The sequence below is a fragment of the Misgurnus anguillicaudatus genome, chromosome 19 (genome assembly GCF_027580225.2).
Source record: "Misgurnus anguillicaudatus chromosome 19, ASM2758022v2, whole genome shotgun sequence".
Classification (NCBI taxonomy): Eukaryota; Metazoa; Chordata; class Actinopteri; order Cypriniformes; family Cobitidae; genus Misgurnus; species Misgurnus anguillicaudatus.
The window spans coordinates 3,411,498-3,430,219 of NC_073355.2; the positions used below are offsets into that span (position 1 = coordinate 3,411,498).

General features: G+C 38.0%; 3 long non-coding RNA genes across 3 annotated transcripts in view; 1 reads left to right on the forward strand and 2 right to left on the reverse strand.

The window, feature by feature from the left end:
• LOC141350960 (uncharacterized) overlaps window positions 1-18,722 on the forward strand; it is a 167,620-nt gene that overhangs the window by 89,329 nt on the left and 59,569 nt on the right. The gene's annotated exons all lie outside the window — the stretch shown is intronic.
• The window catches only part of LOC141350961 (uncharacterized), a 55,428-nt gene that overhangs the window by 29,381 nt on the left and 7,325 nt on the right, over window positions 1-18,722 (reverse strand). The gene's annotated exons all lie outside the window — the stretch shown is intronic.
• Window positions 8,240-11,630, reverse strand: LOC141350962 (uncharacterized). Its single transcript, XR_012359071.1, has 2 exons — window positions 10,049-11,630; window positions 8,240-8,849 (listed from the first exon to the last, which is right to left on the reverse strand). It is a non-coding gene; the product is annotated as an uncharacterized lncRNA (long non-coding RNA).

Below are 18,722 nucleotides of genomic sequence, written 5' to 3' on the forward strand. Positions count from 1 at the left end.
AACAAATGAACAATTATGAAACCTTTATTGAACAGTGGTGTTACGAAGAAGTGATGGAAGATGTTTTAGTATTTTCAATAATTCTTGGATAAGGATTTTATGATGATGTAGAGTTCTTTGTGAGTTTTGTTTATAACATATTTTCTGTGCAACAAATAACGTGCTTTAGCAAACACTCTTACAAAGACCAAACACTCATATGAAAATTCAAAGAGTCAAACTACCCAACTAAAGGAATCACTGATCGTCATGGTGACAAAAGATTTTCAATAAAACGTCACCATATACATCTCTGTTAATTAAAGAGAAAGAGAGAGAGAGAGAGAGAGAGAGAGAGAGCATTTAAGGTGGAACTTTATCTATGAGCAGCGCTATGTTTTTGAACACACATTCATATATAAAGATAACATTATTTTAACAGCTCAACAAAATATTCTACAAAGATACACGTGATGTTTATGTTTTTTGACTCAGAACTCATGGACCACATTTGAATAAAATGTTTTTGAATTGATTTCCCGAACCCTGTACCAGATCTGCACGTTGTATATACGTACAGATAAGGGCCTGGACCAACCGACTTAATATAGACATGATCTGTATGTCGAGCGGACGTCTCATGTTTGGTGGGCTAATACGTTCACTAGATTGTATAGTGTTCGTATCAAGCTGGTATCCTCTCGGGTTCTCTCTATAAACCAGAACACCGAAGGTTGGTTCGTATGTCGGCTTGCAGCCTCTATTTTGGTGCTGCACATTTGCACCATTATGGGAGGCCATTAGTGCAAAAACGTCACAAAAACTGTTTTTGTTTTCCTCCAGTGCATCGATGGCTGATGTTGAGGAGCATCGGCCGTCACCCTCTCACTAGATGTATTCTCTGTAAATCTGTGTTAGGCTAGGCGCCCACATTGTGTCCCCTACGTGGGGTTCCTATGTGTGTATAGTCCGTGGGGTTTAAATCCTCCATGTTTTCCCTTTGCAGAGCATGCTCTGCGTCTCTCTGTCATACCGTGTATTGTTCAGAGACCTCTATATGAGCAACCTGTCGGTTGTTTCATATTCATATCTCATCCAGTTAACCTTAAAGTGCCCATCTTATGACTGCTTTTCCACAAGTTAAATAGGTGTATGAGTTCCGTAAAGCATGTTTCAAAAGTTGTTTGCTCGAAATAGCTTGTAGGAAAAGATTGTTACCAGAGGTGGGTAGTACTCAAGTACATTTCTAGTGAAAAAACTGTACTTTTACTTCGCTACATTCGGCAGCGTTATTGCGCTACTGTCAAATGGTATTAATTAATGAATATATTTAAAAAAAAAGTTTATAGGGCGTGTTCGAAAGTTTCGCGAGACAGGCTGCGTCATGCTTTAGCGCGCGCAACCGCGCGGTCACACTCTTTAGCGCGCGCGGCCGCGCGTAGATGATAGCAGAAGCAGATGAGGGCACGTGTGCGTTGTGCGAGTTATCGGAGGCAGATCATGCGTGGCGGCTTCAAGTTCGGTCTATGTTTTCACTCCAAGAGGTCAAAAAGAATAGTTTCATAATGCGATGCATGCTTTGTTCAATAAACGAGCTGACATCTCAGCGTACAGGAATTCAAGATCCAACCTGAAGTGGTAAGTCACAGTAATGTCTATTTGAACACTATTAATGGTCATTTCACACACTGTCCAAGTTTTTTGCCATATGCACTCTTGTGCAAGCGATGACAAAACCTAGTGTAAGTTAAACCATACAAACAGCACGTTCACATCTGCACATTTCCATATCATTTCCCCACAACTACACAAACTGAACAGCATAATGTAAGGACGTCTTGCATTTATACACAAATCCGGACACCTCACTAATGTGTAGAAAATACATTTAAATAAAAACGGGATTGTATTTTATTTAAATCCTTCCTAAAGAATGAATTAATAAAAATAAAAGAATAAAGTTTGATTTTAAAGAAACATGTATTATATATTATAATAAATGTAGAGTTGATTTGCACAAACAGATAAGTTCCATATGAAATTCTAAAATGATAATTTTTATTAAGCTCCTGTTTATGTTCAGTAATTGCACTTTAATGGCAATGAAAATAACCTATTCATATAAAAACATGATAACACATGTTCTTTTTTGTTTACTGTTTGCATGTTTAAAGGCAGATACTGACAAGTTTGTGTTGTGAACATGAAAATAAATACAGAGTTAACCGTCAGAAAAAAACATCTGTGTGTGTGTGTGTTTGAGATTTTTTCCTCAAATGACACGTTATGTGATGTTAATGTACCCATTGCAGGACTGAGATAGGCTGCTTTACTTGTATATAAGCAGAACAATGAGACGTTTAAGGAGAGGTTTGTGAAAACCCTTCAAGTAGTCTGAAATTCAGTGCTTTTGCGCTTACTTCTCTATCAGATCGGAAGTAACGAGTAACTAACTACTTGAGTAGTTTTTTCATCTAATACTTTTTTACTCTTACTCAAGTAAATAATTAGATTGATACTTTTACTTTTACTTGAGTACATTTTTGTATAAGTACTTGTACTTTTACTTGAGTACAGATTTTGGGTACTCTACCCACCTCTGATTGTTACCCATCTCTAGGAACCTCTGTTTCAGGGCAGTTCAGATTGTGCCGTTTTGAGCTAGTCATTACATATTTATGAGCTTCTGCTCCTTTGATCACGCCCCACTACTAACGTCATGTCCCTTAAAGCTTTTATACACTGCTGTCGTGTTATTTGAGCTGTTTCTGAATGAAGGCAGACTGCTGACAGCGAGTCGTGTTGGCGGAGTTCATGTAAAACTTCCTATGTCAAGTTTAAAACGAATTTGTGCTTAAGGTGCGTGACTAAAACACACACACACTTCAGTTAGTGCGGTATAAATGCGATTAAAGCGTTTTCATGGACGCATACTGTGATTATAAACGGCGTACGGCACCTCTTTTAATGCGATTATACTTACTGCGATTATGAGCTTAATCGCATTATTTTTATCGAATTATTGCGTTTACATGAGGTAAAGTATAATCGCAGTATTGACAAAATACCATTATAATCGCATTATTAGGGTGCATGTAAACGCGGTCAGTTATCTGTGAGTATTTGAGAGTTATTTAGTCTTGTTTGTTATATGTTATGTTAAGTTTAGTGTTAGTCTAGTGTTGCGTTTACACCGTCTTGTTTTGCCCCTCGTGGGTTTTGTTTTCCCCTGTTTTGTCAATAAACTACTTATTTTGTCACGTCTGCATTTGGGTTCATTTCTTGTTATAATACCTCACAAAATCTTTATCGCCAAAACTACCATAGAGGCCATAAAATTGTAAGATTGCAGCTAGAAATTACATAAACATTTATAGCGACATCACACTACTAAGGCAGTTCAATCAAGCCTGACCCACATTTTTGCCTATGCTTTGAGGGATATTGTGCATAGGACTGGTAATGGTTTTGGCATAAGTAAAAAAAATTTTTTTTTATATTTGTATGTGTTGAATACACTTGTTTGTGTCATAGAGTTTGGTGTACAGCTGCCACTGTGGGTAGCAAATTGGGTGGTCCTCATGGCTGGCCAAACCTGTAGTCACTTAAATTTGTGAGTCTTTTCCTTGACACTTGACAAGTTTTTCCACCTTTTTGCGTGAACATGTCACGTATTTCTGTTTATGTGTCCCTGTCACGTATTTGTTACTTAACTGTTTTGTCCTATTTTCAAACCATAGACGCTCCAGTTTAGGGTTAGATTTGGTGTTTGCGTTAGGATTCAAGGTAGCAGCCCCCCGCTATATTAAACATACAGGTACAACTTTTTTTGTAGGATCATGTATCACCCCAATACTAAAAAAGTCTCTTTGAGCCAAGCTCTAAACACAGAAAGTTTTAATTTTCAGACGTCATACTTTAACACAGTGGTTCTCAAACTGGGGGCCATGGCAAGAAGTAATGACTTCTCGATGTTGATTGGCTTTGAATGAGTGATTAGGGATCATCCTAATTTCCTATTAGGGCCTTATACAAAGTCTTGATTTTGTTTTGGGGTTTACAAGAATAGTCTTTTATTCTTGATTGTTCAAAATATTTTTTATAATATTACAGCACCTCTTTTCCCAGTCTGCCTGTAACATTCTTGAATAACTACACTGTTGTGGTTCTGGTCCAGTTGAAGCTGCTCCTTCTGAAATGCTTAGTCTAGTCTGATTTGTCAAGTTGGCCCAGTCTGTTATGATTGGTCACCAGCTTAGATCGTATTTCGGAAAAGGCCTGCTCCTTACCACAACCGCAAGCTTCAGCTTTTAAAATACTGTCAGTTTTGCCTTATCAATTTGATCCAGTTTCATATAATAAAAATATAAAAGAACAAGAGGATCAACCAGAACCACTTTTGCAAGCAAGATGTTATAAAGCAATATGTTTTATTTTGTAGTTATCTGTTTTAAAGCCGTTCAGTTTACGGGGACACAGGAAGTATTGCATAAAAAAAATGTAATTTGTTTTTCCTTGCAACATAGCGACATCACACTACTAAGGCAGTTCAATCAAGCCTGACCCACATTTTTGCCTATGCTTTGAGGGATATTGTGCATAGGACTGGTCATGGTTTTGGCATAAGTAAAACATTTTTTTTTTATATTTGTATGTGTTGAATACACTTGTTTGTGTCATAGAGTTTGGTGTACAGCTGCCACTGTGGGTAGCAAATTGGGTGGTCCTCATGGCTGGCCAAACCTGTAGTCACTTAAATTTGTGAGTCTTTTCCTTGACACTTGACAAGTTTTTCCACCTTTTTGCGTGAACATGTCACGTATTTCTGTTTACGTGTCACTGTCACGTATTTGTTACTTAACTGTTTTGTCCTATTTTCAAACCATAGACGCTCCGGTTTAGGGTTAGATTTGGTGTTTGCGTTAGGATGTCACTTTAACTATTGGTTTATGTTTTATATCTTATGATTTTTAAGTCATTGTCGCCTGGCATTAGGGATAGAGTTGGGTTTGGGTAAGGATGTCATTTTATGTAAATCTAAGCCACAATGGTAAGGAAATAGGACTAAACAGTTGAGTAACAAATACATGACAGTGAAACGTAAACAGAAATGCATGACACAAAACCATGTATGTGACTATAGGTACGTAATTTCATGATACTTGGTTGGGCTGGCATGAAGTAATCCTCTAGCTACCACATGCATCATTGTTTAGTTCTGTTTAACCACTGGTACAGAGCCAAGGAGACACCCTTTCTTTCTTTAATATACCTAAAACACGCTTAGTGTCGCAATTTAAACTTTTATGCATGCTTCATTATTGATGAGGTCTAAACTCGGGTAACAAAACTCAACTAAATGTTAATATAAGATTTGTTTGTGACTATCGTTTGTGAGTGAGCAACTAATGGGCTCCTACTGTATGTGTTTTTCAGTAGCTTTTTTGACTGTTGTTTATATAATGCTGTAGATTAAAGCTAGCAGTGTTCTGAACTTCAGGCATGCAATTAAGATGATGATGGTGATGATGATGAAGCATAGTGTAGCTCTCCGACTTGCTCAGTCCCTTTAATCTCTGCTATAAAAGGACAGCAAATGCTCTTGCCCACCCGCCGGCCTCTTGCACTCAACAATAAATAAAAGATAATACAGTGCCATTGGACTGTTTGGAATAATAACATTCAATTTAGAGAGAAGTGCCACAACAAATGCATGGCAGAAGAATAGAAAAGCAGGAGATGAAAGCAGGTATGGATAGAGCTCAGGGTATAAACATGCTTGCCAAACAAATGCATTTCCTGAGAGCACCAATCACAGGCTCTCACCCTGATTCCTGACCCATGGAGGATGCGCCAGAGAATTGCAATTTGTTCCTTTGTATGGCTGGATCATAGAAGTAACTGTGACTTGTTTTAACTGTTGCTGAGTACAATTCGGTTTATTGAGCAGGTGGTCCATGGTCTGCCGCAACAACATCAACATTTCTTTTCCCTTCCATTTTGTATTCTCCACAACGGTTCACAGAGGTTCTGGCAGTAGCCTTTGGTGTGTGGGGCTTTCATGAAGCTGAAGATTAAGAAGCAGAGACATGAGGAGGTACAGACGGTAGACTTAATACAACTCCTCCATGGCTAATGGCTCCAGATTCTCTACCTCTCCACACGTGGCTTTTGTCTAGGCCACTGTGGGACTGTGTTGTGTTCAAAGCTCAGCTGCCCTTGTATTGTCTGTCCCCAAAGATGGCTATTAAAAACATGAAAAAAGTAACAGACAGCTTTAAGATATCCAAGGAAGACTTTCAAGAAAGAGTAAGCATGAATTAGCTTCAACCCACTCAATCATATCCAGACCCCTTCAGCTGTTTGAGAGATCAGCCTGTCCAACCATAGGGACATACAATGTGCAAAGTCTCAGGAGAATGTAGCTGCTGTTTAGGTCTTTCTGTGGAAGTTACATTATCCCTTGGAAAACCTTTTGATCTGTTTTGCTATTCTAGTTATTTGGTCATTGAAATACTTCATCATAGCTCCAGCTGGCATCTGATCCCACACTTTCAGTGTTAGAAATAACCATCTAAGAATTAAAAGGTTATTGCACCTGCTGATAATGATATTTTCTGCATATGCTTTGTGCGTTGTTTTATAAAAAAAAACATGGTATTCATTTAATGTTTGCAACATAGCTGTGTATCACAATTCCTCAGCTTGCTGCAGGTTCCAATTGCTAGGAATTGGAGGGTGCAGCTGACTGACACAATCACATATATTTTACTTTGATCAGTTTCCCAGAAAGGCCTATGTAAATATGACAGTACGCTTGGACAAAGCGAGAGAAAGTGTATCGACGAGGGGAATTAATGCGAGACAGTGTTGATTGGGGTGGCTCAAGTGACCGTATTAACCTTTAGAAGCACAAGGTCAAAATGAGGTTGCCTCCTGCTTGATCTTTAAGTCCAAAACTGTCAAATAAACATCTCAAACAGAGAGCAATGTGTAAATGGCTGTGCCTCCTAAACAGGGCTATGATGTACTTGAGTAATTATATTTGATTACAAAAGTATTTTTGGTAAGTGTACTTGAAGAGTTTCGTTGCAAAATGAGATAACCACCGTTTTTATAATTGTTCAGAAATCTTGTTTTTTGGTTGTGCATTCCTATTAATTTCAGTTCAACTGCAGTTGGTTTGTTTTGATTTAAACCTTCACAACTTAACAAATACAGCTAAGTAGCACCATAAAACAAAATAATAACATGATAACATAATAATAAACATGTTTTGACAAAAATGTAAAAAAATGGATTTATCTCGTTTTGCAACGAAACTCTTCACTTGTTACATTTTGAGATCATTTTTTCATCTTACATTACTATTACTACCAAGCCAATTCAGTTGTGCTTATACTGAGTTTTGACTCAGCACCCTGATGTGCCTAGTGTTAAGAACAAGTTTTATATATATATATATATATATATATATATATATATATATATATATATATATATATATATATATATATATATATATATATATATATATATATATATGTATAAACTTATGATGCAAATAGAACACACATTTATTTAAATGTTAATGTTTTATTTTTTCATTATACCACAGGGCTGTTGAATGCTTCATTCTGATTGGTTGACAGATGTTTTAAGGATACACTTATAAAGTAGTTTCAGGTCTGTAAAGGTTTGACTGAAATAACAGATTTATATAATTTCAATAAATGAAGCATAAATATATTGCTGGTAGCGAAGGAAATAAATTAAAAAGAATGAGTTAAATAATTATGGAAAATAAAATGAATACAGTAAATAATGTTATGTGGTAAATAAGGCCACATAACACCTCAGATGTTCGTTATTTTTGAATAATTGATTCCCTACTGAGGGGTGTGCCTGTCATCAGTTAAAAAACACAATTACAATTCTGTTATTTCAACACGTAAAATGTTGAAATGTTGGTACTGCCTTCTGTGGAAAACTATTAAACACCAATGAGGACCAAAGCATGGTTAACCCTTTAGCGGCGCACCCTATACTCTTTCACCGCCAGCGTTTTTAAAAAAAAAGTTGCCAGCCAGCGCCAGCGTTTTTCATGATTTTCACAAAAGTTTAATGCCTTCCAGAAAATGTTCTTCTTCAAATATATAAACATACAATATACCAAATGAAAGAACAGACCCTCTGCTTTCAAACAAAAAAACTTTTCATCCTACCTTGAGTAGTTCTGCCAGAAAGACTCGAAGATAGGTTAAGACTTGATATATGAGTTTATTTAACAGTAGTTAGCAACCAAGTTTAGAATGTAACACAGTATAGTTCTTTGGCGTAGGCCCCGACCATAGTTCAAATCCGGGGGTCACGGATTCTTGTGGTTCCTGTCTGAAGATGAAGACAGGCCAGAATCTAATCCCCCTTGAGTATGGACGGAACGGACCTGGTGATGGTGGTAGGGAGGGTGGGTTGTAAATGCTGGCATCAGTATCTGCGAACGCAAAGACAGGTGAGTACGAGGCTTATATACTCTCAGTATCAGGGGTGATTGATTGCGCCTTGTGAAATGAATGACGTAACATTCGAGTTTCCTGGTAGAACTTGCGCTACGCTACGCTAAAGCTAACACTTCTACCAGAAAGACTCGAAGATAGGTTAAGACTTGATATATGAGTTTATTTAACAGTAGTTAGCAACCAAGTTTAGAATGTAACACAGTATAGTTTTTTGGCGTAGGCCCCGACCATAGTTCAAATCCGGGGGTCACGGATTCTTGCGGTTCCTGTCTGAAGATGAAGACAGGCCAGAATCTAATCCCCAAAAATTGATCACAATGATCGGTACCCACCAGTGTTTCTTTGAGGTTCCTGAAACAGATAAGAGAAATTGTTATCTACTGACATTGAAGGATGCCATAAGAGGCCATGCGATTGCTGCTTAGGCCATAGAAGGCAGCGATATGCCCCAGAGAGATAGGGCGCACTCACACTGTCCAAACCAGGCCGCGCTCGGGCGCGTTTGACCCCCAAAGCCTGGTTTGTTTGACAAGTGTGATCGCTCTGTTCCGCGCCCGGGCGCGGATTGGTTAATCGCGCCACGGCCGGGTTGCAGAGGTGGGCCGGAGCGCGGTTCACTTGGGCTCAGGCGCGGAAGGCTGTGGTGTGAGCGCATTCTCGCCTGAGCGCGATTCAAAAGTTGAAGACGTCAGCTGCGCGACCACTCACCTTCATCTGCCGCCGTAAAAACCTTTTGATGCGCGCAGCGGGGTTACGTGAATGTCCGAGCTGCGCACGTGAAAGATCAACTAAGCATTATGAGGACCGGTGAGTGGGCTGTCTGTAATCGCGCACCAAACGACTCCGGGTAAAAAACACAGACTTATCATTATGGTGGGTTCCAGTGTTAAGGGAGAGCTTTACTTCCTGCTTTTTTCAAAACAAACGCATCTTAATGACGAAAGCGCGCCCGGACTCGGATCGATAAAAAGTACAGTGTGAGTGCGTGCACCATGGGGGAGAAGGGAGGGGTAACAATCGCGCTGGGGCATGGTTTGGTTTGGTTTGGATAATGTGAGTGCGCCCATAGGCTGGAGAGATAGGCCGCATAGGCCGTAGAAGGCAACGATATGCCTAGTGGGAAAAAGCCACATAGGCTTTAGAAGGCAACGATATGCCAGACAGAGATAGGCCGCACAAGCCACAGAAGGCAACGATATGCCTAGTGGGAAAAGGCCGCGTAGGCCTTTGGAAGGCAACGATATGCCAGAGAAATAGGCCGCGTAGGCCATAGAAGGCAGCGATATGCCAGATAGAGATAGGCCGCGTAGGCCGTTGAAGGCAACAATATGCCTAGTAGAAAAATGCCGCGTAGGCTTTAGAAGGCAACGATATGCCAGACAGAGATAGGCCGCGTAGGCCATAGAAAGCAACGATATGCCTAATGAGAAAAGGCCGCATAGACCTTTGAAAGGCAACGATATGCCAGAGTAAGAAATGATATAAATGGCAAAGGCCATGATTTAGCATGGTTAAATACACCACCATCACCAGAAATTTGCTTAACATACCTTGATTATTGCTTGCCATTATTGAATTGAATGTCATAGTGTTTTCCTGCATACAGTGAAATTAGGAGCGCGGCTCCTGATGAAGAGAGACAATTGATGTATACATGCTTTTATATTGTCATTATAAAAGTAGGGAGAAGATTAGATGGTTACAAACAAATCTGACTGATGCTTAAGATTGCACGGTGTCTGTCGTGTCTTGGGTTTACCCAGTCTTGTACTCTTTATTTGAAGTTCTGTAATGTCATCCATGTCTGTAGTTCTTGTAGTTATTTGGTCCTTGTTCTAGATTGTTTCCCAGGTGTGTCTTGATATCTTGTTTACCCAACATGAATATATACAGTCCTTGTGTTTCAGTTGTCCTTTGTCGATTATGTTAGCTGTCAATCACTTTTTAGTCCTGTATTCTGGTCTTCATTCTGGTTCTGCTTTGGGCACTTTTGGGTTTAAGAAATAACCCATTGCCTTGTCTTGCTTGCTTGGCCATGACACACAGATGATTATATACAATTCTCCGTTTACGATGTAAATTAAGACCCCCCAAAAACTGAGGCGCGGTACCAGTAGGGTGCAAATAGTCTTACATGATATGCACTTAAGAAGTTCTGAATTATTTGTTGAAAGATCCTCCGCCACACTGGCAATCCAGCAACGATCGAAGCCGCACCATACACGACTGCGGACGTGAAACGTGACAACCTGCGTGTACGCGGCAAGTGTGCACGGCCCAGTGCTAACGAAAGCTAAAGTCTTGTACATGTAGCAATTATGCATGTTCAAATCCTTGCAGCCGTATGCAATTAGAGTTCCTGGAAGTCGATAAAGAGCCCTGGTGGTAATGCAGGCAATGAAAATAAAGCACTTATAGAACTGCATGTCCGTAGTCAGTGTAAAAACATGTATATATTTTAAAATAGCTTGTCTCATGTAAGCAGCCCCGCTGTTATAATGTTTTAAATCCTAGTAGCCAGTGTAATGTGGTTATATGGAAAGTCGATGCATGTTTCACTATTTTCTTGAGGATGCAGAGCAAGTAGATTGTACGCTTCTAATTCCAGACAAAGTTCCTTGTAAAGTTATCATTTAGAATTATAACTGCATGATTTTGGCTTTCCAAGACGAAAGATTTCCATCGTGAAACAATCATCACGATTTCTATGATCGTGGCTCTTCGGTGGTACAGTGTCGTACGGTGGGAGAAGTTCAAAGAAGTTTTCCTGGTCTTGTGTCCAAGATAGCCTACAATAGTTTTCTGACAGTGTCAGAAATTCAGCATGATCACCGCACAATGCGTTTGCTGCTACAATCTTGTCGGAGTGCAAAAATCCTGCGGTGTATTCCAGGCTTTAAACAGAACATAGAATTAAATTAGAAACAAGTTATTTCAGATGCATTCCAATTCTCCAGTCATGTTGGATGTCATTAAAACAGCATATGACGATTAGAATTAAATAGTTGAAACACATAAGATAATCGAACACCACTATATTCGAACATAACACCACTCGAAGAAATATTTAGACATCATTTCCATTGGGTTCCATGCTAAAACAAGAAGGAATTGTTTTTGTATTCTGTATAGCTGGTTGCACCACCATTTCGAGCGAAAACATACGTTGCCAACGTTCAACAGCACTTTAAATAGGAATTACGTGATGTGATTTAAAGCTAGCAGTCACATTACATCTTCAAACCAGTATCCAGACATCCGCTGTAGCCTACCCATACGCATATTCTGTGTGCCTGCGTCGCAAATAAAGCACAATGCACTTAATGGTTTAAACTGATGCAACCTGTTGTATTCTTGAAGAGGCAAGGCGCGCGTTTTTCAACTTTAAGTGAGGTCTACTGCATACAAACAAACTCGACATGAGGGTTTACAGGCTCAACTTTGTTGAGACATCCGCAGAAAGCACACCGATCAAAACAACAGCAAGCCCTCAGGAATAACACCAATGCACGTTTTAATTGTATTAAATACAACACACAACCTCAGCTCCGTCTCCATATAGCGCTGTAAGACATAGTCATTGCCATCTTTCGGTTGTAAAAGCATGTACTGTGCACTATCAGCCAATCCAGTATAATGAATAAGAGAGCTTACCTTAGGAGAAGATCATCCAAATAAATAGATGGGATGTTCAACGCAACCGAGCTCGAATAAGAAGTTGACTGAGATCTGGAATAAAGTCTCATTTGAAAAGTACAGTTAAAAGTTGATGCATTCTCTTACTTTATACATGTGCATAAATAACTGAAGATCTTAAAGCACAAAGCTTTAGATGGAAACATTTATGCTGAACCCCGTGCTCAATAAAATTGACAATATGCATTACTGTTGCCAGACCACACACACACTTACGATTTGCTCAGCAACAAAAATGTGTGCTTAAACTTTACGCTGTATGACCAGGATTTATTCTCCAATGATATATTAATGGTGTGTCCTACCATAATATTAAAAGTTCGTAAAATAGCGTATCCCCGTATCCTTAAAGTCTGTAATTAGGGTCAGGTGAGTGAAGATCTAACGTGAATATTTGCATTTGATATGAACAGTTTGCATGAATACTGTTAGGCATTAAGCAACTTGCATTGTAGTACCGTAGCAGGTATAGGACGTTGCAAGAACCTGTTACATGAATAAATAGTACCTTATATTATTGATGTTTTAGGGAAACACTGAAAGGGACAGTTCAGATGAAGCTCGTATACTTTGCGCATTCCTTATTCCAATGAAACACACGAACATTAGACCGCGTCATTTGCCTGTTTGCAGCGTGTCATGCATTGCACTTCCCTTTTTTAAGTCTTTAACCTTCTGTGAGAGCTCCTCGCGATGTTGCAGGTGAAACGAAACGAGATGAGAAAATCCCAGGAAACCAGTTCGAATGCCCGATAAAATCACTCAACATTTAAATCGGCGTGATTCGGGTAACTAACGCTTTAGTTAGCATTAGCATATGCACTGGACATCAAGCGTGTAAATGCTAGCATCAGTATCTGCGAAAGCAAAGACAGGTGAGTACGAGGCTTATATACTCTCAGTATCAGGGGTGATTGATTGCGCCTTGTGAAATGAATAACGTAACATTCGAGTTTCCTGGTAGAACTTGCGCTACGCTACGCTAACACTTCTTTTGTAATCAGCTTTTGAATATGGGTAGGTTTCTGCAAAAACACCACATTTTGAGCAAAAAGCAGAGATAATTCCATTTTTGTGACGGACTTTTCATAGAGATCCTATTCAGAGCCATCTTTAAAACAGACACGGACATGCAGCAGCTTGCCATAGGGCAATACTTCCGGGTTTAAAAAGTTGCGGAAGGGCGCCACCTTGTGGATAATAGTGGTATTGCAGAAAGACAGAAATACTTGTCATTGGCGGGGAAGGGTTTTCTCTTAATTGACGAGATATCTCGTCAATGGCGGGGAAAGAGTTAAGGAGAAATGTCCCACCTCTAAGTTCGTAGCCAGGAATTTTCAAATACCGAGGAGAACCCCCCCACACACCAAAAAAAACTTTTTATATTTTTAAAAACAACATATTTATTTTCAATTACAACATATGCAAAATGTGACCTTGTGTGTGTTTTGTGGTATCTGTCTTGGGAGGGCCCTTCACCTACATTGTAAAAAATTTGCTGTAATTATGCAGCTGGTTGCCAGTAACTTACTGTAGAAGATAAAGACTGAAACTGTTTCATGTTCATTTAACTTTGAACAAACTGTTGCGAGTAAATAACATAAAATGTAAAATCTACAGTAAGTTACTGGCAACTAGTTGCCAGTAATAATCATTAATTCTGTAATTTCTACAGAAATTCTTTACAGCGTACTATTTCCCTCTCTTTTCCTTCTAACTCTTTCTCCTCCTCAACTGCCTGACTTCTCTCTCATGTTTCCTCTGTTGAATTTAACATAATAATAATAATAATAATAATAATAATGTTATGTCTCACAACACACTGTAAAACTATTTTAACTTTGGCTTAACTTTTTTGACTTTTTGTGCAGGCCAGAGTTCAGTTAGCAGGTTTATTAACATACAAGTTACCAATTTAGGTTTATTTACAATTACCAATTGTGAAAAGCGCTATATAAATAAAGTTGAATTGAATTGAACAAGCACAAAGTGCAGGCCATGCGTATTACAAGATAATAGGCTATCCATCACTTCACAACACATTAATTATCCATATAATATTTAGCTTAATTGTCAGTGCAGATTAGCTTGCCACCGGATTTCAGAATTTTAGTAGGATATAGGTTTGAATCTCATTGGTATCCCTATTGCATCTCATATTGTACACTCTAAAAAAATAATCCGTAAAAAAACGGATAATGTCCTGGCAGAAAATTACCGGCACTTTTTCCGTTATGTTTACAGACATTTCTGTTTATTCAAAAAACTGAACATTCTGTAGATTTATAGAACACTGTCCGTAGATTTACAGAACATTGTCCGTAGCCTTTAGGGACACTTCAATCCGCCTATGAAATGCAACAATGGTGATAATCAACAACAAAGCTTCATGCCGCAATGCATGCTGGGTACCAGGATTGTAGAAAACTCTTTCTTAACATTTACTCTCACCATTGGTGAGATTTGTATCCAAAGTGTTGATGTCTCTGAAGCAAAAACCACAGCTGACACAATCGCAGAAATCATATTCAATACAGTGTGTTTTTAGATCAGCATAGAGTGTCACTCTTTTACATTTCAGTTCTTCATTCTTATTTTATCATTTCATATTTAAATGCTAGGCAGCATAACATAAAAACAACCAAGCTTAGATGACATCATAGACACTTCCCCTTACTCAAAGCAACAAACAAGTTTTAATTACTACAAGCAAAAACACTGTTGCAATGTTAAACGAGCAGAGTCAGTTCTAGAAGGTCAAGGGACAAAAGCCTAACTAAAGGGAACACTAATCACCATAGTGGTGACTTCAAAAGAATCTAAAACAAATACAAACTTTAGATTTAATGTGATAAATGTTGTGCTAAATATCCATTTGGCTTACACGTCACGTCAGAAAGAAGATTTGTCTACTAAATCACATGTGTGGATGCTGGAATAGTTTAACATTTGTATCTTGTTCTGGCAGCATTTGTTTAGAAGTTAAACATCATCCATGTTAGAAAATAACTCTGCAAGCAAGTTGTAATTTTAGGTTTCAAACAGAGATGGTGATAGAGAGGCAAAAGTGAAAGATTGTTGCACCCATAATGCAACATGTTATTAAAAAAACAGATAAATGCCTGTAAAACATAAATACGGAAAATTCCCTCATATTTACAGAGTTTTTTTACGGATTTTTTTAGAGTGCATGATCTTTTTGTATACTCCATTCTGTAAACCTTTACTGCCTTCCGTTTAATTGCAATTGGCTGCCAAAATCAGTCCTGAGGAACTCTTAAGCATCTGCCTGAGTGCCTAAACCAGTTAACCTGCTGTGCTGTTTTGTATTCAAGTGAGTTATAGAGGGCTAAAGAAGATGGGAGGGCAGATAAGAGTGGATTGCTAGAAAATACATGGTACATAATAAGTTGGTACAAGTGTGAGCTTCTTTCTTTAACTAACCATTGCACATGTGTTTGCCCCTCCCACAGAGGTTCTAATTTTCTCTAATTTCCTCTATCTTTTCTTTCTCTTGTTTTCCATAATTCCCTCTAGTTTTCCTTCTCTTGTTTCAGGTACAATCTGAAAGCCTAAATCCGCTGTGTTTCAACACTGTTTCATATCCCCTTACCTGCCAGAGTTTGTTTGTATGAGCTCAGGGCCGGCTTCTTCTGTCAGCAATACAGCGCGTCTGCTTTCACGCTGTCCCTCTTGACCTGTTCCACTGGGCCCGCCATCTGCCTGGATGTCGAATTCGAATTAGCAGTATTCTACTGGACCTAAAAGCATTCACTTCACACCATGAGGCCAGAAGTGGCAGTCAAACATGATCTGCTTTAAATTGTAATGGGAATCATTTGCTCATGTTTTGTGGGATTGAAGTTCGCTGTGGAAGATGACTTTTGTGTTCAGCCAGGTCCTAATGGCTGCATTATGTAACCTCAGCACAGCTTACCAGAGCTATCAGAACTGTGAGTGATTAATAATTCTAATTTTGGAAGCAGCACAAAAGCAATATTATAAAACGGGCAGTTCTTGTTCTTCATTCTGATTGGTTGAAACGCGTTCTAAGCCGTGATAAAATACACCGGTAACCTCACGGTTCAGACCACATTACATAAGTATCATGGCGCCACTGTTGCTACGTACTGATTTATGAAAATAAACACCACAGTCTTAATCATATTGTTAATTTGTCTACAATTGCACAGTTAATGGCGATATCCAGATAAATGTCAATACATATTGTTGAGTCATCTCGTCGATAAAGAGAAAACGTTGTCTGAGGAGTTTATAACTGAAGTTCATACGTCCGCTATTATCCACTGGGTGGCGATCTTACCCACCTTAAACACTGATGCATTCACTCAACACTGAAAACAGCGTGTTTTCATCAGGCTCTGAATCTGATCTCTTACAAAAGTTCTTCACAAAAATGGAATTATCTCCGGTTTTAGCTGAAAAATTTGAGATGTGATAAGAAAATAAATGAAGGTAAGTCAGGATGAAACTTTTTTTGTTTGTTTTTGTTTGAAAGCGTTCTTTCATTTGATATTTTATGTTTATTTAAAGATAATTTTTTTGCAAGGCATTAAACCAGGGGTCTCAAACTCAAACTGGCTTGGGGCCATTTCTAAGACAGACATTTCATCGGGGGGGCACAGTGCTATTTTAACGTTCAAAAAAGTACAATATTTCTGTAAATGTCATGTTTAATTTCTATTATTTAATGTATAATAATACTTAAAAAGAAATATGAGCAGTGGTTTTATCTTTTTAATATATATTACTTTATAAAAGTAAGTAAATCTTTTCTTAACCTTATCTTAATTAAGACCTATTATAACCTTGCACTAAACTAAATTAAATTTCTGTATACATTTATAAACTATTATAAAAAAATACCACCAGAAAGTGTTTCTGTTTTGATTATTTTGGATTGTTTTCAGTCATAGTATTGACTTCATTATGTTCTTTGTTATTTAAGTTTTAATGAATTTTCTATTATAGCCTATGTGGGAAAATATTAATAAGTGAAAGTGATCCCATAACTTTTGAATGGGTAGTCCATGTTATATAAGCTAGTTGGACAGAAAAAAATAATAATACTAATTGAATAGTAAGCTACATAATAATATATTATACTTCATTCAGTATACATACTTTTATCTTCTGTACATTTCTCCTCATCTTTTCTCTTTTCTTAACCTTGGCACTTTGATGGCTCTTTTCTTATCTGTAGTTTAAAATGTTTTGCATTACATCTATCGCTCTGCCTCCCTATGCGGTGTCTCCATTTGAAGCTGTGACTTGTTGATGTGAACTAACCCCACTGCAGCTCGATCTTCTCTGAGTAACAGCTGAAATCCACCTAGAAGTAACAAATCTTCTCTGGACAAACACTACAAAGTCCCGACCAGATTAACTGATCGCATGGTGGCAGTGATATGATTGACGCGAGGTTCAGTTGAGGAAATAAAATCCGATCACGCATTCTGTTATCCTCGACATACGGAGCGCGCGGTTCATGGCTGCGTAGCAACGGGTGACGCGACCCACGGCACGGAGCGCAACTTCCGCTCCCGAGCTCTTTGGAAAGTAATGCTTTGACTCGTTTTAACGCGTTCTTAGAGTCGACATGTGAACGAACACTTGAACGTTTAAATCATAAATTAAACGAATATAAAACAAAGTGAATGAAAATCTTTTTGCGGGCCAGATTATGTTATATTTTTGAAACTGTAATTACTAATGAAAACAGCTTGAAAAATCATATAAAAGTACATAAATTATTCTTGTCACACTTTTTAAGGTCCAATTCTTACTATTAACTAACTATTAACTAATTTTAACTCAATATACTCCTAATCACTGCTTATTAATACTTAGTAAAGTAGTTGTTAAGTTTAAGTATTGGTTGGAATAGGGTAGGAATAAGGATGTAGAATAAGGTTTTGAAGGTTTTTCAGGCATTAATATGTGCTTTAAAGTATTAATAAACAGCAAATATCTAATAGTAATGTTACAGTTTTTTTTCAATCGCTAACAAGCGCTTACCCATACTACAGATACTTTTTCTAAACACTTAACACAGACTTCCATCTACAAAACACTATTGGTCAAATGGATAATTTTCTTCTCAAAAACACATTTTGTTAAATATATACTAACTATTCATTTCAAAATAGAAAACATCTCTCACTAACTTTACCAAATCAGTGGAAATCTGACTCAAAATGAAATTATTCTGTCAAAGAATAACATTTCTTTTCACTTCACACGGTACATGCAATCAATTAAAGTACACCAGGTTTCAAAATACTGGCTATTGTTGACATTACAAAAACTGCATAGACTTTTATGTTTCTGTTTTACAGGTATTTGCATTCAAAACATGCAATCCACCTTTTTTACACTAAATTTCTTGGTTGGGAACAGTATGCCCATATGTATAGTAATGTTCACATTCAAAAGCATTTCTGTAAACGTTTTTCCCCTTACTCTTGACTACAGGAGGTAAAGTAGAAACACGATATGATAGAACAG